The sequence below is a fragment of the Chrysemys picta genome, chromosome 3, assembly GCF_011386835.1.
Source record: "Chrysemys picta bellii isolate R12L10 chromosome 3, ASM1138683v2, whole genome shotgun sequence".
Classification (NCBI taxonomy): Eukaryota; Metazoa; Chordata; order Testudines; family Emydidae; genus Chrysemys; species Chrysemys picta.
In genome coordinates, this window is record NC_088793.1 from 145,891,101 (window position 1) to 145,915,652 (window position 24,552).

The window sequence follows — 24,552 nt, forward strand, 5'->3', positions numbered from 1 at the left end:
CTATATTTATATCTTCCTTCGACTTCTTTAAGCGAAGTACTAAGCTCTGACCCATCAACTATTTTGGTGAAATTGTTTAGGGATAAAATCTAATCTGGTTTTGGTCTGTTGCTTCCATAATTATGAAAAAGCGCGTTCTGTTTCTCTGTCTCTCTCTCTCAAATCAATGCTGAAATTCAGCCTTGTTTGCTTCACCAGCTCTGCACTATAAAGTTTACATTTAAAAAACCCCAAATACTATTTTCATTTCAATGTCTTTTACAAACATTTAATGAGAGAATTTCTGACTATTTTAGATTCTGATTCCCTATTGGGAGTTGAAATGTAATGGTACAGGTCAGGCCCTTACAACAAATTCTTCACACTGATTTAGTGCTGAAAGTACTTCCCTACCTTGTGAGCATCTAATTCTCAAGAGTCTTTTGTAAATTAAATAGAATAGTGCAGTCAGAAACAGTATTCTGATCCTTGCAAAGCCTTAAACACAGGAGCATACATATTCTTTTTTGGGAGTTAACTGAACTGAAGTCATGGAAAGCTAAATGTGTATTGTTTACACATTTCTTTAGCATGGTTTCTATCTGTTATATTTGACTTATTCTGAAAGTGAAGGATTTTGTAGTGTGCTTTAGAGTGGCCCACTAAATGCAGGTTTTAGCATTAATACTCTATGAACTTGTTCTGTGTTCCATTGTCAAGGTTCATCAACATTTCTAAGTCTGTCATGAAAAGAAATTTGTGGTGGGTGGGGAGACTTTATTGAAATATTCAGAATTATAATAGTATTGTGAAAATTTATTAATCAATAGTTATCCAATAGTTGTCCAATAGTTCAAGAATAAGTGCGTCAGTGAGTGGCCTAAATGCCTGTTAATTGAAGCTTTGTTGTTGGAGAAAGAGAGAAAAAAAATCAGAGGAGGATGATATGGAACTTGCTAACCAATGTGGGAGTGTTAACAGATCAACATTTTAGGGTGTCTGAATCGGGAGTGGCAGAAGCTGACCGGTCTGTAGTTCCCCGGATTCTCCTTCTTCCCTTTTTTAAAGATGGGTACTATATTTGCCTTTTTCCAGTTGTCCTGGACCTCCCCCGATTGCTACAAGTTTTCAAAGATAATTGCCAATGACTCTGCAATCACATCAGCCAACTCCCTCAGCACCCTCGGATGCATTAATTCCAGACCCATGGACTTGTGCATGATCAGCTTTTCTAAATAGTCCGTAACCAGTTCTTTCACCACTGAGGACTGCTCACCTCCTGTGCTGCCCAGTGCAGCCGTCGAGAGCTGACCTTATCTGTGAAGACCGAGGCAAAAAAAGCATTGAGTACTTCAGCTTTTTGCACATCATCTGTCACTAGGTTGCCTCCCCCATTCAGTAAGGGTCACACATTTTCCCTGACCACCTTCTTATTGCTAACATACCTGTAGAAACGCTTCTTGTTACCCTTCATATCCCTTGCTAGCTGCAACTCCAGTTATGCTTTGACCTTCCTGATTACACCCCTGCATGCTCAAACAATATTTTTATACTTCTCCCTAGTCATCTGTCCAAGTTTCCACTTCTTGTAAGCTTCCTTTTTGTGTTTAATCTCACCGAAGATTTCTCTGTTAAGCCAAGCTGGTCTCCTGCCATATTTACTATCCTTTCTGCACATCGGGATGGTTTGTTCCTATACCCTCAATAAGTCTTCTTTAAAATACAGCTAGCTCTCCTGGACTCCTTTCCTCCTCATATTAGCCTTCCAGGGGATCCTGCCCGATAGTTCCCTGAGGGAGTCAAAGTCTGCTTTTCTGAAGTCCAGCGTCCGTATTCTACTGCTGTCCTTTCTTCCTTTTGTCAGGATCCTGAAATCAACCATCTCATGGTCACTGCTGCCCAGGTTGCCACACACGTCTACTTCCCCTACCAATTCTTCCCTGCTTGTGAGCAGCAGGTCAAGAGGAGCGTGGCCTATAATTGGTTCCTCCAGCACTTGCATCAGGAAGTTGTCCCCAACGCTCTCCAAAAACTTCATGGATTGTCTGTGCACTGCTGTATTGCTCTCCCAGCAGATGTCAGGGTGATTGAAGTCCTCCATGAGAACCAGGGCCTGTGATCTGGAAACTTCTGTTAGTTGACCAAAGAAAGCCTCGTCTACCTCATCCTCCTGGTCTGGTGGTCTATAGCAGATGTCCACCATGACATCACCCTTGTTGATCTCGCCTCTAAACTTAAGCCTATTCAGAGTCTTTGGGTTTTCTCCATTTTCATACTGGAGCCCTGAGCAATCACACTGCTCTCTTACATACAGTGCAACTCCTGCACCTTTTCTCCCTTTTCTCAGCATGACCACTGTCACTTGAACTAAACTAACTTCACTGTAGATAACTCAAGTTAATTCTGCAATGAAGGTTAATCTTATTAGAAGGTAAAAGGACACTGCTAGAAAATAGGTTGGAGGAAACTGACATCCCTGTGAATCAAGAGTTATTCAGGAACACAGCCATAAAGGTGATGGTGATGTCTAGTTACATCTTCTTTTCTGGTCTGATCGGAGCATCTTGCAAGATCAGGGTGGGAAAAGAATTTCTGGGACCCTCCCATCTCACCAGGTCGCAGAGCTCCAGCTCTAGCCCAAATGTCTATAATGCAATTTTTATAGCCCTGCAGCCTGAGCCTGACTCAGCTAATACAGGCCAGTCCCAGTTGTTTTATTAAGGTGTAGACATACCCTGAGTTACTGTAAAGGAGTGTGGTGAGGATCACGACTACTCTCTGGTCACCCCAGACTCGCTCTTTGGGTTGTCTTCCTCCTAGTATATCTTTAGAGTCTACCACTGTGGTGCTCATATCTGTCCTCCACAGCAGCATGATATTGACATTCTTGATACTGTAGTTTCATTGCTGCCCAAAGATTCTAGATAGCAGCCATGAAACTGACCAGAATCTTTTAAAATTCCCTCAGTCATGAACAGAGGAGAGGAGATGGAGCTGTCTGCAGACTCAAGAAGACAATTCTGCATTGTTCTGTTCATGTACAGTATGGTTGCAAAGAAAATCTTAAGGCTAATATTTCTAAGTTTAAACATATTTTTCTCTAAATTCATTAATTCTCTTTTCTATTTGATTGTGTGTTTTAATATTCTCCCTCCGCTCCTGTATTTTTTGTTCCTATTTAACGTTTCTTCAAATATTTTTATTCCTTCATTCTGGAATTACCTTGTAAAGCCTCATTCTCTCTTCTCTTCCCTCATACCGTAACTCTTTCTCCATTCCCCTTATTTCACCATTCACCTTTCTCCTTACCACCTCTTTTTCAAACTCCCCCCCTCTTTAAAAGTATTAATTCAAACCCAAACAACAGCTGTCAGTGTGTAAACTAAAAAATACTTGTATATCACTGGGCTTAATTTATCTATCACAGCAATGCTAATTTTAAATCATCTGCTAGTACAAGTCTGAAAAGCTTACGTAAACAAATGTGAGTAATTTATATAGTGATTCACTCAGCTTCCTGAACCATTTGCTTACAAGCACCTATACATATTATGTTGTCATGGAGCTTGGCAAGCCAAGGAGAAAAATTATTTCCAGTGCTGCTGACTTGATGTATGACCTTGAAAGCAAGTCATTCTGCTTGGTTAGCCATCTGTAAAAGTCTTTCAGTGAAGATACAAAATTTACTTGAATGTTTGTAAAATGCTTTAAGATTCTCAAGGAAAGCATTAAAGAAGTGCAAAAGATTAAAACAGACTCGACGTTAATACAATACTGACATCCACCACCGCTTCAAGGCTGGCCAACTGATGTTAAATTTATATCTGTTGCAGAAATATTACTATTGTATTTCATAGGTCTGATTTCTTGTTTCTAGTATAAAGATTGGAAAGGGTTCAGTGTAGTTAATCTTTGTCCTTAATCATTACTTAACTGTAAATTTACAGGGCAAAATCCTGGCCCTATTAAAGTCAATGGGAGTTTTGTCACAGTCTTCAGTGAGGTCAGGATTTTATCTTCAGTACTTAATCCTAATCTATTTCCTCAGGTGGCAGGTATCTTTCTAGAACAACACACTATGATTGCAGTGCTGAGGAACAAAAAATATCTGCAATTTGTAATCTGCCATGGATTTTTTAAGATACTCACACAGTCTTACTCTCGAAATTATAGATATTCCAGAAATGTAGCCTGAACCATTAGGTTTAACAATCTGATGGTTAAATCTTGCTGACTTGCATTTTTGGAACTTTTTCATATTAAGATCTGATCACCAGCTGGATACCTGTATTAAGAGAGAGATTTGATACCTCAAACCTAGACCCTTTTCAAGTGCTGCAACCCAGAGCCCTGTGTCCCATCACACAGGTACAAATAGAGCTATAAACGGGGAATAATTTGATAACTTTAGCCCTTTTATTGGTTTATGAATTATCCAAGAGCAGACTGATCTTTGCTAGCTTATTCTTCAGAATTGTTCAAACATCATATGCAAACTTCTCAACCTCTGCACTGTTTGCAAACGATTCACCTACATTTTAACTGGATTGCCCTCACATGTAAGATATGTACTTATAAATGACCAAAGTTTGGACTTACACCTACCTTTTTAACTTTCTCTTCAAGAATATAAATACTTCTGCTCAGGAGTTAAAACAGGACACATTACACCGACATAGCATGTGGGCTATGCAGTAAAAGTAAACTGTCTTATGATCGCTCATGTGATATTGCTTAGGAAATCATACTAACTGATATTTGTGAAGTGGCAGAGGCCCATCTTTTGGGTGAATTCTTCATAGAAAAAAAAATAGAATAGCATTATCATGCCATCTAGTGGCCAACTATTAGAAAATCATGGTGGTTTTTACTTGTACTCCCTTCTCAGTATTAGTGTCCCTACCCTCTGTTTGTCAGAGGGTGGAGATGGCTGGCTGGAGAGAGATCACTTGATCATTACCTGTTAGGTTCACTCTCTCTGGGGCACCTGGCATTGGCCACTGTCGATAGACGGGCTACTGGGCTGGATGGACCTTTGGCCTGACCCAGTATGGCCATTCTTATGTTCCTAGAATAAAACACTTTGAAGCACTTGCCTAGGACCACATAGTTAACTGCGCACAGTGACCCTAATCCAAATCTTTCCTTCATTTCATCTTTTGAGCCAGTTGATCCATGGCCTACTTATTGTAACATCGTAAATCCAAGTAAAAATATGTGTGGCTTGTAACCACACAATCCTAAATCTTGCCTAGAATCAAAAGGCACAAATTAGACTCTAGCCTTCATATGGTACTTTGTATCAACAAAGGCTCTCTCTTAGGTTTATGCTTTAACCTGAAATTGTATGTAGTTAGGAAAGGATCTTGTGGAAGAATCCCAAGTAAAATCTCGGACCTATCCTGCAGCTGAGAGAATGAGTCCCATCGTAACCTGAAGACTAGGCAAGCCAAATTACATCTTACTTTACGTGGGTTTAAAAAAAAAAATAAATACAAAGATGGGGAGAGTTGGTGCATCAAGGGCTCCTAAAGCATCTATTAATGAAGACTTTTAAAGGGCACTGCATGTGCTTATTTGCTCATCAGTTGTTTTCCTGTAAATTAATCAGTTGCAATTCTTTTAAGCTAGTTCAAAGCACCTTCTTAAGCATATAAACAATAACTATACAATGAAATTGGGCAAAAAAGCCATATAATAATGCTGCCCTTGGTTCCTCTAGCATTATTTAAACTGCTGTGTGTATGTGTGAGCAGGCATCTTTTCAGCCTACATGTGGATTCCTAAATCTGCAGGCTGGTTAGATGGTTGTCATACGTTCATCTGATATCTGCTGAAATGTGTCTTTCCTGGAAAAAGGAATGCCTTTCAAGATATCTTAAGAAACATCAGAAATCTTAAATCACTTTAATAAGGCAGTGGATCATCATGAGACCCCTTTACTGTGGGCACCTTTAATCAGAAGAAGTACTTGTGGCCTGCAGTTCCCTTTTAATGGATGTAGTTAAATCATAGTTAAAATAAAGGTAGTACAGTAGGGGACATTAACAAAATAAGATCACACTAATGGCCTGATTCTGCCAGGTACCCAGCACCTCTTGGAAGGTGCAGAGTGCCCTGAACACTGAGTGAAGTCTATTTGAGTTGAAGAGCTCAGTATCTATCAGGTTCAGGTCCTTAATTGAAATTTTGTATCAATGTTGATTGTAGTCCTAAAAATATTGAGAGCTACAGTGGGGACATGAATCATGCTACAAGAAGAATACGGTAGTTGAAAGACATGATTGAACTTGACAGGGAGCTTTGGTATTGCCCTAACAGTACTGATAATTAATAAGTACTGTTAATACTATTGAAGCATTATTTTTGGGTCAAATCCTGTTTGTGTCCATAATCTCATTGACTGTAATGGGCCTACATCTGAGTAGGGCAGTCTAGATTTAGTGTATAGATTTTTTTTTTTTTTGCTCAAACCCATTAATCGAACATCACATACACAAATATTTTAATAGCTTGTCTTCTTTATAGAGTAATTTATAGCTGAAATTAAAGAATCACATATACATAGTAAATTATCTTTGATTTGAATTACATTTTGGGTGTACGTAGGACTCTTTACATCTTTGAATTTAATAGCCTTGTGCTGTGCGCAGGTATACAGTAATCTTCAAGATTTTTACAAAAGTACCAGATTGGACACTAAAATTATTAACTCTTTTCTAGTGTAGCCATTTTTGGAGCTATCACATTCTTGTGATTAAATTGTTAACTAGATATCTTCATGTTAAACATTTTGGCTCCTGTACAAATTATAGTAATCACAAAATGAGTGTTTGGATTTAGGTGCGGCTAAAATAGTGATTCCATATTTTACCTGTGTGTTTAAGAATTTAAGGAAACACTTTTCTTTAAAGGATTATTTTATCTTATTTCTATTGTGATAGCACATGGGAACCCAAAGAGGAATTAGGGCCCCATTGTGCTAAACATTGCACAATCAGGTAGAGTCCCTGCTCATAGTTAGGCATGTATCGTTTTTTTCAGACCTTTTGTGTTGTCTTGTTGAATAGCACATAAAAACCAGTAATTTTCAAAAGGGAAAAATACAAATAATTATGACAGCAAATGTGCTGTCACCTCTCTTTGGTGCTACTTACACTTCTCTGTCATTATCATCTCTTCAGAATTAGCATTTGTTTCTTAGAGCTTTTATGTAGAAAGTAGAAAATAGGGCAAGAAAACAAAGGGGGAGCTAATTCAGAACATTTCCAGATGCTGATTTTGTATTGTTTGAGTACTCCCAACGCCACAAAGATTTAAAATCCCCAAAAATATATACCAAGTTACCCTTTCTCTGTTGTCAATGGATTTTCTTAGTTTAAGGCTAAGAAATTACAGTTGTAACAGTTACTGGTTTGGTGTGATATTGGGCAGTATTTTTTCCCTACAAGTTCACAAATACGTAAATAGACCGCCTCATGTTTGTGCCCTTAATATTTGCATTGGCATAAAAATCCTTTTTGTGAATCAACAAATGTGAGTCCTTAAAAACTAAAATGCTCTTCCTCTGTTAAATTTTTGCTCATTTCATTTGTTCACTCCGAATTTCTTTGATCTGGTTAATGCATTCACTACAGTACGTTTGAGAGGAATGAATGAACAAGATAACTGTACATGAGACTTCAGAATATTTTGAAAATTAAAAATTGTTAAAAATGTAACATTAAAATATCTATTAAATATGGCTTGTGACCTGTAAGGCAGGAAAGTTCATTACTATTACTGGAATGTAAAGTAGTATTATAGTACTTCTATTGGTTTCTGTAACAGACTGCAGTTATTGCTTCATTTTGTTAAATTCTAGGTTCTTCTCAGTCTTTGTTGACATAGTCCCCTCCCCAGTTCCATGGATTCTGTTCAGAAATGATGATAAAGACATTTCCATGGAAAAGTGAGGTGCTGGGGGCAGGGTAGGGCAGGGCTTTGCCACACCAGTTCAGTGCTATGAGATCCTTTAGATCTCAGGCCAGGGGCATGGGTTTGAGCAGCACAGGGAGGAGTGTTCATTCTGGCATTCAATGATCAAAGGACTCTAGCTTCAATAGTGGTACTAGGAACACAATAGTGAGGAGGGAGAGCAAACACAAATGGTGCAGCGGAAACTGTCACTATGTGCTCCCCACCTTTTCTTGATTTCATTCTCTATCCCATCTTGATTTGCCTGTGGAGTGATGAGGAGGAGAAGAGGGGACAAGAAAAGGTGTACTGCATTGGTTCACTATACTTTTAAGATTTCTGTGATTTATGGAGGGTGGAGCAGCTTGGTGCCTTTATTATGATGCATAAAATTGGGCAGGGAAGATTGGCTGTTGTCTCCCTTCAGACATTTCCAATCTGCGAGAGATCTTTTTCTTACCATTTAAAGGGAGAACAAATCTTACATAATAGTTATCCGCCTTACTGTTCTGTTCGTGTTGATCTGACTACAAAAGTTGAACATTCAACCTTCTCTTGCCAAGGAAAATATAGGCATAAGTTAGAAAAATCAGATGAAACAGATTGAAAAAACAAGGTATGATTGAGAGGGGACCTGTCCAAACCAAAGGAACCAAAAATGGACCAAATGGTAATGCTAGCCATTCTTCCTGTTCCTTGGTTTTCCACTGTGCTGATCCATAATTCCATAAGACTATTTTTATTATGGAATTTGATCTTGAGGTTGGCCTGATTTTTCAAAGGAGGTGGGCATCCACTGAAGTCAGTAGGATCCAAAGATGCTTAGCCCCTTTTTAAATTAAGCAATACATTTTAGTGCACGTTTTATTAAATGTATATGCATTGACATTTTTCTCCCTTTAATTGTATGCATTTTTTCCCGTTTGTTCTTCTCAACCTCTATATTTCATTTGGGATATTAAAGGAGAACTAGGGACTGATCAAATCAAGGCACATGACATTTTCAATGCCAAATTATTAGTAATATCTCTGCAAAAGTAACATGGCAATTTGGTTTATAAAAACTGCTTCTATAGCTTTAAATAAAAGCAGTTCATTTTTGTATCTGCTGAGAAAAGGGGTGAAGTATCTTTATATTTTTTTTATAACCAGAAAAAATACTGAGATTCTCATTAAGAATGCTCTCCTGTTGGAACTTTTGTGGCTCTATAAATTTTTTTTTTCACCTTATCTTCTGAGCAGCATTTTCAAAAATGATAGATTCTGTCAGTTACAAGATTATAACACTGCAAAAACTTTCTCACAGCAGAACTGTACTAGTGCCAACAAATGTAAGAGGGTAAATGATTTCAAGGCCATTCTGCTCTCTTTTTTCCTCTTCTCTAAGGGGCACTAGGGAAAGGAGTGAATCACTTTCTAGGAATGTCAAGATCCAAAATTTTACTGCTAATTTAATATATGTATGCTTTCTGGTCCAATTAGCATTGCTGGGAAATCGGATTGCTGCCTCTTGAGTACAGTAGAATCTGAAGCTGCCTCTTCATGCTGATGAGTTGTCATGCACAATGGCTCAGATGGTTTCTGGGGTTCTTGTTCACAAAGTTTTTAGTATGTATGTTTATAAGGTATTATGAGTAGGATTAGCAAAGAATTCTTAATGATTTTTGCTGTTACTATTTTCAGTGTGTTTTGTGGTTTCAGGTTAAAAAAATTAGATGCTGTAGTTCATGTGTTGCAGGGGACAAGTTTGCATTCCATTCCAAGATGGAGATTAAGTAATGGTCAGTTTGAAGTTGCTTTATTTTATAGAACATCATATTTATACATAACTGACTTTTTTTTTTTAATCTCCTTAAACTCTATTCCCCTCTCTGGTCTGTGTCTTCAGTGAGTCCACCTGAATGGCAGCACTGCTTGCAACACATCTTATAGGAGAGGACTGCTTTTGTAGTGTGGTTTGGGAGCAAGAATCTGAATGGGGAGAGGCTTCAACGACACTTTTCCTTCTTTGGATGATTTGTTTTTTGGTACAGTCTGCAAGGAATTACCCAAGCAACAGACTTCAAAGGTCTCATTAAACAATATTTATTAGGAAAAGAACAAGAAAACCACATTAAAATTAAAGAAATGGTTTGGTAGTCTTGTGCTCTGAAAAGTTAAGCAAACTAAATTTGATGACAGTGACTAACAGATTTTCTTCTCTGCCTTTATAATTCAGCTGCTCACTTTTTTCCCTAGCCAACCTGGTTGCTGTGTCCCAGGATTCCCCATCCCACCCCCATCAGTTTTTTGGTCAAGTTGTAACTACTATAATTGATTTCAGCTGAAAGGTTTTAGAGTTCATTATAAAAACAGGGTGGAGTTACATCCACATTTCAACAAAGTGCTGTTTGATGTGGTGTATCTACTGGGGGTTGATGAAATAGTCTCTGTTCTCCATACAGTGGTTAGTGTCCCTTCTTTATGCTAACATTCCCCTTACTCTCATTTCCGCCCCATGGCCTAGTTCTGCAGTGGTTCCCCAACTTCCTGGTTCTCAGTCAAGCGTTTCAAAGGTGGTTTTGACCTTCCTTGCTCCATAACTATCCAAGAAAATCCAGAATTTTGATTTGCATGTTAAATTGTTCCTGGTATTAGACTAAATTAGATCAGTCTGTACTATTTCTGTATATTGGACTTTTAAGCAGAAATTATTTTTTTCCTCCTAATTCCCTCATATCAGTCATTCTATATTGTTAAATAGGAATTATTGACAAATGCCAGATCCTTTGTCACAGTCCTATAAGACTGGTTATATTTTAAAATTGCAATTAAGTACAATCAATTGGTACTTTTCATTCTGCCTAATTGACCGTGCTATTGGGAAATGTTTTAATACCTTGAATTCATGTATTATCTCTAAAGAAATCAATGCTAGAAGAGCATCAATTGGTGATGTCAATTTATTCTACTCATCTACCTGTTTGAAAAAATAAAATTTAATTAGATGAGGATGAACCCAGTTTGAGGCTTCCTTTTAGATGAGAGTTTACAGCCTCCTTTCTGTTTTCCAACACAGGAGAGGTGGTTTCTTAATGTAAACATTTAATGTTTTAGTGCAGTTGGAGGTAGAATTGCATGTAAAATTTAATTGGCTCCAGAATTTTAGGTAAGCATCCAAACTTTTGTGCATTCTCCCAATTGGATTGTATTTTGGGGATTCATCAATTAAGACTCTGGTTCAAAATATTTCAGTCCATAAGCTGCTGGACAGAGAAGGAAGAGCCACAAAGGAGGAAGTTGTTTTTTTGTTTTTTTGTTTGTTTTTATATTTTAAGTTTTTTAGTTAATTTAGGGTTTATGGCTTTGATTCTGCAAAGTGTCCAAGCATATGCTTAAGGATTTTCTAAAGTGCTTTGCTGAATCAGGTCCTATAAAAACACTGGCTCGAGCCAAGTATAATGTGGGAACACAAACAGTAAAGATTCTGCATTCAGACTTTTAGACTGCTATATTTTCCCCTCTGTATCTTAGTAGAGAGTATTTTATTGAATAGTGAAAAAAATCCTTCGTAAACATTACTGACGAGAGGTTAAAGCTAAGAATAAACTGAATTCGAATACCATTTAAATACAGCAGCAGCTACACAAGTATGTTTTATATCCTGAGACTGAATATTGCTTGCTCTGGGAGATTTTATATTTAGGGAAAAGGAAGGAACCATATATCTGGCAGGTTGTTTTGATTTTATTTTCAAGATCATCTCTGAGATTTGATACAGGTCAAAGATTTGGAGCGTTAATCACAATCCTATGGGATATGGAATAGCAGTGGACAGAAAGCAAATATGGCAGTTAAAGTTGTGTGATTAAAGGCCATAATTTACATAGTCCTGCATGGTTATCCTTACGTAGTCCAACTATTTCATGGTTATCACTACTATTGCAGTGAGTATATTATGTATTTCTGGCCACACCCTTTTTCTATGGAAATGAAGTCATACCCCAATAGTAAACTGTACATATAATTATGTACATGAATGTAATTTGCTTGCTAGATGTCTAACAGATCTTGGTAATAATAATAATTAGTGTTATTAAACCGCTTTACCTTGCTGTATTCTGACTTATTTTAAGAGTTAGACACAAGAAAGCTCTGTTCACCCCTAAAATTATATAAAAATATAGTATGTTAAAATGATTTAATAAGCCTCATTTCTGTTTGTTTGAGTAATGCCTAGAGGACCCAACAGAAAATTGTGCCCTTTTGTGCTGGGTGTGCACAAAATGCATAATAGATAGTCCCTTGCCTCAAAAAATCTAATCTAAATAGACCACGGCAAACAAAAACGGGGGGAAAAAGTATTATCCCCATCTTACCGATGGGGAACCTGAGAAACAGGAAGATTGAGAGATTTGCCTAAGGTAATAGAGGAATTTCTGTGGCAGAGTTGAGAATTGAATCCAGGTTTCCTGAGTCTCAGTCCAGTGCCTCAACCATAAGGTCTTTCTTCCTCTGATCTTTTTTCTTTTACTTTCAAAGCTGCAGGACCCCGGGGGTAGTGTTTTTAAATACAAATTATCATTTTATGCAAATTATAAAATCTTTAGCAGATTATTAAAGAAGAAAAAATAACACACTACAGCTTGAAGTTAGTTCATTATAGCCTTTGAATGAACTGCATTTTTATATTCAGCTGAAAGTAACTAGGATTTTCACATGAAACTGGTATTTCTTAACCCAATTTTCAGAGCATTTTAAATAAAATAGTATTTTATTAATACTTGTATTGTTCTGTAAAATGTCTGGTTTATCAATAGTGTATGTTCAATATCCCCTTGACAAAAATAACTTGTTTCTACAGTAGTTCAGCATATGTACACTTGCCAGCCTTGCTTTTGTAAAATGGTGCATTGTCACCAAACAGTAATGCCTTCAGTTGTTGCTGCATTAGTGTGTTGTGGAAAACCTGATAGTTCCCTATATCAGGGAGTTATAAGACTATAGTATTGCAAACCCAAGCATGCAAAAACCATGAGTAGGACCCTGCAAAAATCATGTGGTTTTAAAAGTAATATCACATTGTTTCACCTTCCTCCAATTTCTTTTTCACTACTTGCCCACCCCCAGTTCAGGTAAAAATTCAACCATGAATATACCCCTCCTGTTCACTCCATAAAGAGGTTTCCACTTGCCATCTCCTCCCAAGGGTGAGGATAACTGCCATTCTCTTTCTCTCTGTCCTAGTATTTCCAACCACATATGTTCCAAAATCATCAGTCAAGTGCCAAGAAATCATGACTTTAAAAGGTTCCTTGATTTGCTTTCTGGTTTTTGAGTTTTAAGTTACACCCAATTCATGTTCTCAAGCTTTTCTCCAAAGACACAAGAGCTAGAACTGTTTGTTTTGTTTTAACAAATGTTGAGAATCTCACCTAATCATAACAGATAGTCCCTTGCCTCACAAAGCTGAGACTTTAGTTAGCCACCTCCTCCCCACTTTCATCTGCTTGTCATAATTTTTAGTCCTCTTTCCTAACACATCCTCCCCTTGCTGCCCTCAGTCTCTTTTGTTTCTGCTGCCTAGCCCTCACATAGTAATTGAGGAGGCCACCATCTTCACTGAAGGCCACGTGGCTTTAGGCCCATTGGAAAACACTGGAACATAAATGCCATCTTTGCTGGGCCTGGAGGCAGTCTTACTTTCACCTGTAAAGATTAAAGAGACTTGCTGTTGCTGGGGACAATCTTTGTCTCATTGATAGTAATGGGAGATGGTGACAATTTTGGGGAAGGGTCAAATTTTGCAAGACTGAAGGTAGAAATCAGAAATTCATAAAAACCCTTAACCCCAGATACTGTGATTGTTGTAATAAAATTGTGAATTGGTAACATGAGACCTGAAGGGTGTTCTGGAAGGTTGTTGTGACAATCCCAGAATTTCTCCTATAATTGTCAATACCTTCATGAGACCGAAGATGTAGCCCACCAAGTGGCAGCTGAGGTGTGTGTGCGTCTTTCACTCAGCAAGTCACATGTATGGGCGAATTTCTAGTGATACAACATATAGGAGACAGAACATGTGAGAAAGTGGTGGACAGAATTCCTCTGGTGAAAGCTGGCTTTCAAAACTGGGTAAGCCAGGTATGCTAAACTCCCAGTAACATCTTGCCTGGAACTGTGGATGCTGCCCTGGTATGCCTTACCAGTCTGGAGATGTTTTGTTTTTCCCCTGGACTTAACATCACACACCTTAACAGCCTTAATTTTATTATGGCATTGCTTGATAGTACATTTAGTGCCAAGCCGGGCATAAGATAGGGTTCTCCCCACTTCCAGACTGTCCCTGTGTGAGGGGCTCAGGTAGGGAGCCATAGGATCCAAGTACACCAGTTCTACACTTGCTAGGGACTCCCCCAGGCCAGGGGAATCCACAGCAGGAGTCTTGGGAAGGATTTCATTTCCCTGTGTGTTAATCTGGATGGAACAGGGCAGAGACTCTGCCACAAAGTATTGATTATGCTCCCCTGACCTTCTTTAAAATGATGTGCTTTACCCTGAGGGTGAAATGGTTGGAAATCACCAACGTACACATATTGTTTCCTACAATAGACACTTTGTTGTCTACAACAGTAGTTTTTCGAACTGCGGGTCACGGCCCAGTACTGGGTCGCGGAATGTAAGGCACTGGGTTGCGGTGGCTCTGGTGAGAACCCCCAACTGGGCTGTTAAAAGTCCCATCGGTGGTGCTGCCTGGCTAAGGCAGACTAGTCCCTACCTGTTCTGGCACCGTGCCGCACCCCAGAAGTGGCCAGTAGCAGGTCCGGCCCTGAGGCGGGGGGCCACGGGGCTCCATGTGCTGCCCAAGCACTGGCTCTGCACTCCCATTGGCCAGGGAGCTGAGGGGGCGGTGCTTACGCGCCTCCACATAGGAGCCAGATCTGCTGCTGGCCACTTCCGGGGTGCAGCACGGTCCACAGTGCCAGGACAGGCAGGAAGCCTGCCTTAGCACCCCAGCTGTGCTGCTGACCAGGAGCCACCCAAGGTAAGCCCGTGCCCCAATCACCTGCCCCATCCCTGAGCCCCCCCCAAACCCGGAGCCCTTCCTGCACCCCAAACCCCTAATCCCCACCCCAGAACCTGCACCTCCAGCCCAGAGCCCTGACCCCCTGCCACACCCCAACCCCATGCCTCATTCCAGAGTCCCCCCGCACTCACACCCTGAACTCCTCATTCCCAGTCCAACCCTGCAGCCCTCACCCCAACCCCTTGTTGTCAGTGGCTACCGGTTTGGTGCTCTGCTCTTGTTCTATGATAACAGTCGGCTGCGTGCATGTTCCCTCTGTGCTGCCCCGGCTCTGTACAGATAGCTGACACAGCAAATCCCGAGAGAACTCCCAAAGACCACAGACTCTAGTAAGGTACGAAGGAACCCAAGCCAGGTTTATTGTCAAATGAAGCACAGTAATAGTTTCCCGTAGACTCTACAAGATATACTATGAATTTGTGCCCCCTGGCAATGGATCGGCTCAGTCAGTGGCTGGACTTTCCACTGCCCCCCAGACTTTCCACTGCCCCAGACAAAGATGTGCACTCCGGGACCTACTTTTATACAGTTACAGGACAGATTACTCATCCCTACTGATGTATTGAAGTACAGCCCCTTGACTCATTGGGGGCTGTCTCCCTCTTTGATCATGTCAGTTCAAACAAATCTATCCATCATGTTGTCCTTTTGATCCTGTCTTTAATATGCACCTGCCTGTTCCTTGTTATCTCTGTGGAGTGTTCTGATGCTATCTTGGCATAAATTCCTCTTATTAGCACTTGTGTGGATGCACCTGCTTCTAGCAACCCTCTTCTCGCCAACTTCTGTGAGTGCGGCCTCTCTCTTGCTCACAGCCTAGCTTTTGCTTAGCAATGCCTGGAAGTACTTTGGTTCAGGCTTCAGGCCTCAGACTGGGCCTCTGACACAAGAGTTTGTTTCAGGGCCTCATCTTACTACACCCCTCATCCCCAGCTCCATTGGGTCATGGGCATCAACAATTTTCTTCATCTGAGTCACCAGAAAAAAAGAAGAACAGGAGGACTTGTGGCACCTTAGAGACTAACAAATTTATTAGAGCATAAGCTTTCGTGGACTAAATTTGTTAGTCTCTAAGGTGCCACAAGTCCTCCTGTTCTTCTTTTTGCGGATACAGACTAACACGGCTGCTACTCTGAAACCAGAAAAAAGTTTGAAAACCACTGGTCTACAACATTTAAAATAAAATCATTCTATATCATGTCCTAAGAAAATCTTGCATTAGTTGCAGGAGTTGAACTACTTAGCAAAATTTAAATTGAACTCAGTTTGTAGATTGTAATACTGAATGAGTTTAGTGTACACAAATTTCAGTTTTTCAATAAAGTTCTCGAGCACATGCTGCATTTACATCCTTGGCACTGAGTCTGGAATTCCTGATGCTTAACAGTTATGAGACATGCATTATTGTTTAATGTCTAGGGAAATCCTTATCAGTGGTCTCAAAGAGTTAATTTCTTCTAATTTGAATCCAAGTGCCTGATTTATTGCTGTTAAGATTGGACTTTAGGAAATAAATGCAGTACTGTGATGTGGTGTGGAAGTCTGCCCTTACGCTATTTCAGGAACAAATCCAAACCCCAAACCTGAAAAAAGACAATGCTACTACAGTCAAGCCTGACTGAAGTGGTTTTCAGCATAACACAGAATAAGTGATATGTTTGGCCAAGTAGAGTATGTCAGTAATATGGCTTGACTCCATTCTAAGTGAAAATAGAAGATATATCTTATGTGGTTTCACCCTTCACTGGTCATCGAAAACAAATTTCTTTACATAAAACAGTATCCTCTTTCTTTGTGACATTTCCTTGTCTTCAATTTTTTCCTTCTCCTGAAGAAAGTTGATTATAAGTATCTATGAAGAAAGTTTACTTTAGTGGTGAAATATGTTCCTTAAAACTCTCTATCAAAAAATTCCAGTCAAAGCAATAACAACACCGAAAATCATCTAGTATCCTTTACAAATATAGGAAGGTTAAATGTATGTAGTTTGTAGTATATTTGGAGAGTGGTGAGCTCTTAAAAGCTGAATAGGTACCATTCTACTTATATCTGTTCTGATAAAACTTTCATTATTTGAATATTCTAACATCAAGAGTGGATTCTGCAATTTTTAGGGATAAAGTATTGGTGTCAACGCTTGTTTGATATACCTACAGTATCTTTAGAAAGTGATGAATCCTAGAGTAGTTATTGTAGAAAGTTACACATTTGTGAAAACATTTAGTCACTGAGCCTGATTAAATGTTTGTTAGGCACTTTTGAAAATCCCATCCTTAAGTGATTTGGAATCGGATTTGTGCTCCTTTCTAAGCCACTTAGGGCATATGTACACGGCCCTGCAGTTTGGACTACTGGGGTGTGAATAGCAGTACACGACAAAGTGTTGTGATGTAACAGCCCTGTTGGACTCTGTGGGTGCAAACTAAAGGGTTCCTAGTTCACATTAATATAATCTTGCTTGAAAAGGATTTTACTAATGCAAACTAGGAATCTTTTAGTTCATTCCCACAGCCTCCACGTGGTAGTTCAAAGTGCAGGGCAGTGTAGACAAGCCCCTAGTTATCTTTGAAAATTCCACCCTAAATTTAACAGCTAAAGAGTGGACTGCATTATGCATAAATATTGAATCATGCTCTTGGCTGTGTATGCAAGTAATATTTCTGTCCTTGTTACTATTTTTATTCTTCTCCTTTGAGACAAATTAGTCTGAATTTGCTTTCTGGTGTCCCTATGATATTCAAGTCCAAATCAAGACGTTTTATCTTTTGCTGTCCCCCATTAGAAACTCTTCATTGCATCCAATATGTTCATCTCCTGCATACTTTCACTTAGATATTAATTCCATATGTATGCTCTCCACCATGAGGTGCACATCTTATGCACTCTTCTGTCCACCTGTCCATCCACTGAGACTGATATTCCTCTAACTCTCACTTCCCCTTTAACTTCCTTTCCTCTTATATAATGTGCACTGCTAGAGACACTGTACAGCACTCCCATGTGTGCTTCTATCCCCAGAGAAGGCAGGGTAGACTCCTTTTGCCTGGTCCCCTGCTGAATGAGAAATGGAAGTCCTGCAGCCCATTACTCAAAACTCACTAAAAAGAAATTGGGACATCTCATGGTTGGATTTTTTTCTACCCATGACAGGATGTCAGGTTCCAGTATATGCAGCTAGACCAGACGGGTTTCTTTTGCTCCACAAAGTGTAGAATATTTTGTGTCAGTGTGAGACAGGAGATCTTGCAAGAAAAACACAAAAAACAGCCAGCTTAAATGCGAAGTCATGAAATGATTGATGTTTGTTGTTCTTAAGGAGTTGTTAAAAGCGGGGTGGAGGACCAGGTATGGGGGTGAGCTTTGGACAGGAATACTTGTGTATTCTTTATGACCAGTGTGCAGTCTCACCCTATTCATCACTACCTCACTAAAGAGCAATTAAAGTAGTCAGAAATGAGATGGCCTTCTTGACTAACTTTTCTCCCTCCCTTTATGTGCAAAAATGAGAATTGGAAGGGAATGACAGCTTCTTCTGGCCCAATTCTTTCTCTTCCCCTCATGGATATCTGTGAAGAGAAGTGGGAGATGGAAACTTCTTGTCTTCTGATTCTTTCATCCAACTCCTGAAAACTCCAGAAAACCCGCTGAAGAGAAGTGCTGGGCAAGAGATGGCTTGCTCCAGCCTCCAGACCTATGTCTTCTAGCCAGAACTGGAGAAAAGGGCGACTTTCATGGCTAATAATACTCTTGCTAGAGCAGAGACTCTGCTTAGGGCAGCCTTGCATGGCTTTAACCACCACCACCTCCACCAGCAAAGGAAAGATTAAAAGAGGTGGTCTGTCAGGCCTGACTCTTGCTTTCCTCTATTGGACATGGATCTTTTTTCACTAACGGTCCTTCAGTTTTGTTTTCAGTTGAGCCCAAATATCACACACAAATTAAAATGAATAAGGAAAAGGGTAGTGGATAGGAATTACCCTTATTTAATTATTTATAAGACAGAGAAACTGCTTTTTAGAGCAGATGGAAGAAATATATAGAAAGGAGTAAAAATGTATAAAGAGCTCTGATGAAGAGAGTGGCATAATATTTTGGAGCCAAGATCTAGGATATTCTTTGCAACATTGTGTTGAAGTTGAAACAGACTCTTTGCTAATAAGTAACAGATACATTTAAGTGATTTAAAATCCAGTACTGATTAGCACTATTCAGTATTGTCTCCTAAATATTTACATTGAAAGGGGTAAATTTGTAGCCTTTTAAATGTAAATTATTATTCCTTATCTGTTTTTCGAAGTGTTAGGTACAGAATGTAACTATTTGCCTTTACAATATAGAAGCAACTAGGAGTTTCACTTCTTTATTTAGAAGGGTAAGGACTTGTCTACTTGGAGGAAAAATCCTGGAATAGCTAGTACATTTTAAATTCACACCATACTTTCTTTGCACTAACTTCCCCATGTGGACAAGCCCTAACTCTAAAATATGTGATTCTTATGCCTTTTTAAAGAGATGTTCAGTTTTTATAGCTGATTTCTGTAAGAACATTACAGTCATTTCTGCAGCCTTCCATCTGCTTTCTAACACACAGCTGGGTATCTGAACAAGTGCCTAAACTGATATAACTTACTCAGCAAATTTACCTATGTCTCAATAGTCCACTTAACACTGGGTGGGTAGCCATAATAGGATGCAAGACAACCCCTGATCTCTCATTAAGTCAGCAATTTTTGAAGTAAATAAAGCTTCATTTAAGTTTTTCCTCCCGCACCAGAGACAGAGGAATAAAATTACAAAGCTATATCTTCATGTCTGTTAAGAGTTGGGGAATCAAGTGTGAGCCAAGATTGGAAGATTTATTTTCTCATGAACAAAATGATTGTTGCCAGTCCTCCAAACAGGTTACTATGTCATACAGCTTTGCAGGAGGCTGAAGTACAGTGGGGCTCATATACATTACAGAAATGATAAAAGGGACAGCACGGTTTTTGTGCGTCCTACAAGTCAGCTAATAAAGAAAATAGCATTGGCAGCTGCCCAAAGATTATAGCGTATGATCAGCATTGCAAGATGCTGATAAAGAGCAGCAATGGTGGCTTCCTATAAGCAGGGTGACAGGGGAAGAATATATTCAAACTGACTAGAGTCGTGTCTATACTACCGCAATAAGTCAACCTAAGTTACACTACTCCAATTACGTGAATAACGTAACTGGAGTTGATGTAGCTTAGGTCGACTTACTGCAGTGTCTCTTGACTTACCTCACTCTTCTTGTTCCGGTGGAGTACCGGAGTCAACCGGAGAATGCTCTGCGATCAATTTAGCAGGTCTTCACTAGACCTGCTAAATCAACACCTGCTGCATTGATTACAGCAGCACCGATCTACCGATAAGACATGGCCTTGGTGTGGAGATAAAAAGTGAACCAAAGACCCCCACTGGGTTCAATCTAGATGTAGAAAGGAGAGCTGCTCCGTTATGGCAGCGCAGGACTTGTGCGCGGGGGGAGTGAGAGGGAGTGGAAAGTGCACTTTAAAAATAACCTTTTCTGTCTTACACATTGTATTAGAATACTTTCTAAATTTTGTGAGAGGAAAATGTTTTTCCTTCTAACCTTTTGTGCTGTCACACAGCTTGATTATGTTGAGCATCTACTCGGCGATGCTTAGCGTAACTTCAGTTTCTCTCGAATCCAGTGAGAGCTGAAGGCATTCTGCCTCCTGCAGATTCAAGGGTAATTAAAGATATTTAAGAAGTTTAAATCTGTATTTTAGGTGAGTGCAGTTCAACAGCTACAGGACTGTGGGCGAGCATTCGGGACTATGCCAAAGCCTAGTCTCTAGACTGTTCTAGATTGACCCACCTATATCGCTCAGGGGCATGAAAAATCCTCACCCCTGAGCGACTTAGTTAAGCTGACCTAACTCCCATGAAGACAGTGCTCGGTAGATGGAGGAATTCATCTGTTGACCTGCCTACCATCTGTCGGGGAGGTGGTTTTACTACAGCGATGGGAGAACCCTTTTCATCACTGTATTAAGTGTCTACATTGAAGCCCTACAGTGGCGCAGCTGCAGCACCACAGCTGTGCCGTTGTAGCATTTTAAGTGTAGACATAGCCTAAGGAACAGTATGATTAGCTGTTAAAGGCAGACATTTGGAACAATGCTGTAACTTTCCTGTTGGGAAAATATGCTTGGTGATGTGGTAACTGATGGGGCAGGGGAGAAAGGGAGGAGAGAAAACTTGTAATAAAATCCTAACTGGAAAAAAACAATACCTGGGTCTATGCAACAAAAAAGTTTTTACGATTGTTTTGATGTGAAAATTCTAGTGCAAATATATCTGTATCTAATTGTGAAACAACTTATTTGAATAAGCTTACTTCACATGAATTAAAATGTAAAAGAACCCAAATGTGTGTGTCACTTTTAAATCACTTTGAAATTTGAAATGGGCAAGTTAAAACCAAAAGTGTAAGCTATATTCATAATTATGCAATGTTATAACTTTAGTGCATAGGATACTAGACAAGACTAGACAAAGCAAATTTTAAGAATACTTCTCTAATTAAACTGTCCCTTGGTGCAGATCACTGTTTGTCTCTTGGCCTTGCTCTTGATTTTAACACCAGAAGAGGTATTTCTAATGGCTGTGGTTAAGAACTTTAAGCCCAGCTCTGCTGATGTTCAGCTAACACCTGTTGTGGTGAAATGCTATTTTAGTTGTACATTCCCAGGATTAGTTTTTATGGACTGAAATAAACCCTTGTCATATACATAAATGAGCAGCTCTAGTCTCTGGAAAAGACGTACTGAATGTGTGGTCTAAACCAACTGAAAAATATATGGGATATTAGATTAATAGTGGAAAATAGCACTAGCTGTGTGTGCTGATCTCCCAAGCCAATACAAGAGAGTAAATCTCTCTTGCCCTGTCATTCTGATAATTTTAAGATTTGTTTTTTCTCTGTCACTTCAGGTGAACAATAATCAACACTTTTTAAAACAGGTAGTGAATTAACTGAATGTTCCAATTTAAGTGTTCAAATAACAATTTGAAGAGATGTGAAAAATGACACCAGAGAAGTGATAATGGGGATATTTTCCCCCTTTTGACAGAAATTTTTGTAAAAAGTTGTGGCTTGGCAGAGCATCTGATAATACATCAAAAAAACACCAACTAAGCTGTTTTTAAAAGCAACACCTGGCAATATCTCTTGCAGAATCAGTTCTTGTGCAGTATTTATGAACACTTTACCTGATTTAAAGTCCAAAAGGAGGCAGTTAAAATTGTGATTTAAGTGGCACCAGAAAATATGTAAGACTTAACGAAGGTAATGCCACTTTTTTCCTACATAACATTGAAGGAGTCACACGAATAGGCAACTTGGAATACTAATCTGATATTTTGGGTAATAGAGCAATTGGATGTTTTTTCACTTGCCCTGTGTATATATTTTTCTTTGTGAAATTTTAACTAAAGTAGCTACAATCACCTTGAATCAGTTGATTCAAGCTGATTATACTGAAAGAATCCCCTTTTTACTGAATGATTACTGAAAAGATATTAAATTATATTTTCAGAGAAAGGAATGTAAAGTGAGGGAGAGACATATTCAAGGTCTGTTAGCGTCACCTCATAGACTTCTGAGGCCACTGGTTTTAAAAACTGAGACTGCTGTTACAAATATCTGGAATTTAATTCATTTTGACCACACAACACAAATCATGGATTTTTCACTAGAAATAGTATTTTAATACTGTTGCTCCAATACAAAAGTTAATTCCCTTTGCAGGCTTTAACTGCAAAGATTTATGGGTATTTTTCTAAAATGTTTAAATCTAAGTGGAAAAAATGTATAGTCAATTTCCTGCTAAAAGTACTACAAGCACAATAATATAGAAACATATAGGAATTTTTAATAACAAATTGCTTTTAGAACCCTACTAAAAATTTATTTTTTAGATTTGTAGCTGAAGTATTGGGTTTTCATCCAAAAGCATTTTAATTTTTTTCTTTTAAGATCTGAATTAAGTTTAGTGCTTCTGAAAGTGAGGCATTAACAGATGTGTTGAGTTCAGCTTCTGACAGCTACGGGCAAAGTGTCTGCAGCATCCTTTATGTTTCAGGTTTCTCCCTGTTCAACAATTCTTCTGTCTGTGAGATGTGGAGCAAGCAGGAGATGAGGCTACCGACCACTAAAAGATTTTTGCTTGTTCCCTAAGTGAAGATTTAGAACCTTTTTTTTAATGTGGAAAGCTAATGTACTAACTATATCAACTGTAATGTACTGAAGAAATAAATATATTAACACAACACAACCACGGTACATTATGGGTGATACAAGGCTCAGTTTAGAAATGCTGTAGTGTTAGGGATTCATCTTTTTGAACTGGACCTGATGTACTTGGCACTCAGTATTAAGGGGTGTATATGTAGTTATCTTTCAGTAGATGAGAAGTTGCAGTGCTACATCACAGCACTTTCTATCACCAGCTCGCTGAACAGTAAATCTAGGGAGTAAAGGAAAAGGCATAATAGCATGCAAGAAGAGACTTGACTGCATCCATAGAAAATTGGAGGCAATTTCTTCTGAGATGGACATCTCAAAGTAGAGAAAGGGATCAATGAAAATCAAAACTTTCTGCATAAAGTGGATGTGATGGAAAATGAGGCCCAAATAGTCTCAAAATTGTGAGAGTGCTAGAGAAGCTAGAGCAAAAGTCCTTCAATGACTAGTTTTTCTTAAATGGATTATAAACCTCTGAGACAGAATCCCTTAAAGTCATCAAATTTCATTTCTGCCTAGAGACTGCTTCTCTCTGTCAAAAGACTGCACTTATGTCCTTTTAAATTATCCTTATAAGAAACCTAATTCTTATAACAGCTATATTTGTAGGGCATTTAAAATTTCAATATATGAGGGGATTTACACTGCCTATATGCTGTATCTCTCTAAGGAGATAACACTCTTAAATGTTGAAAGTCAGCTATGCCAAATAGGATTAGAATTTGTAATAGTGTATCTAGAATAACATGCAGTGAAATTCTACTGGAAAAATCTTCTTCACAACTGTAGAAGACATGAAGGTTTTATAGCAAATAAGATGTGATTAATAAATATGGATGTTTACAACTTCTACTCAGATTGTTTTATACACAAAGTGACCTTATTCCTGTAAGTAATCAGCTTACTTCTGTTCAAGACAGCAAATCTTTAGAGATTTTTTTCATATTAGTATGTATCATCCTTATAATTATACATGAAATGAAGTATTAACTGCATCTCTTGTGCAGTACTTGTGAAAATGAGGAATTAATAGAAGGTGCTCAAGGTACCACACTGAGTGGTGGAAATTCCCAAATAGTTATTTGGAAATACCCTACGTCATACCAGTGTACTGTATTACAATCTCTTTATCGTGAAAGTTGAACTTACAAATGTAGAATTGTGTACAAAAAATAACTTATTTTTTAATGCAATGCGCCTACAAGTCCACTCAGTCCTACTTCTTGTTCAGTCAGTCGCTCAGACAAACACGTTTGTT

The 24,552-nt window shown here is 38.8% G+C and overlaps 1 protein-coding gene across 9 annotated transcripts in view; it reads left to right on the top strand.

The window, feature by feature from the left end:
* The window catches only part of TTC27 (tetratricopeptide repeat domain 27), a 172,748-nt gene that overhangs the window by 64,093 nt on the left and 84,103 nt on the right, over positions 1 to 24,552 (top strand). The gene's annotated exons all lie outside the window — the stretch shown is intronic.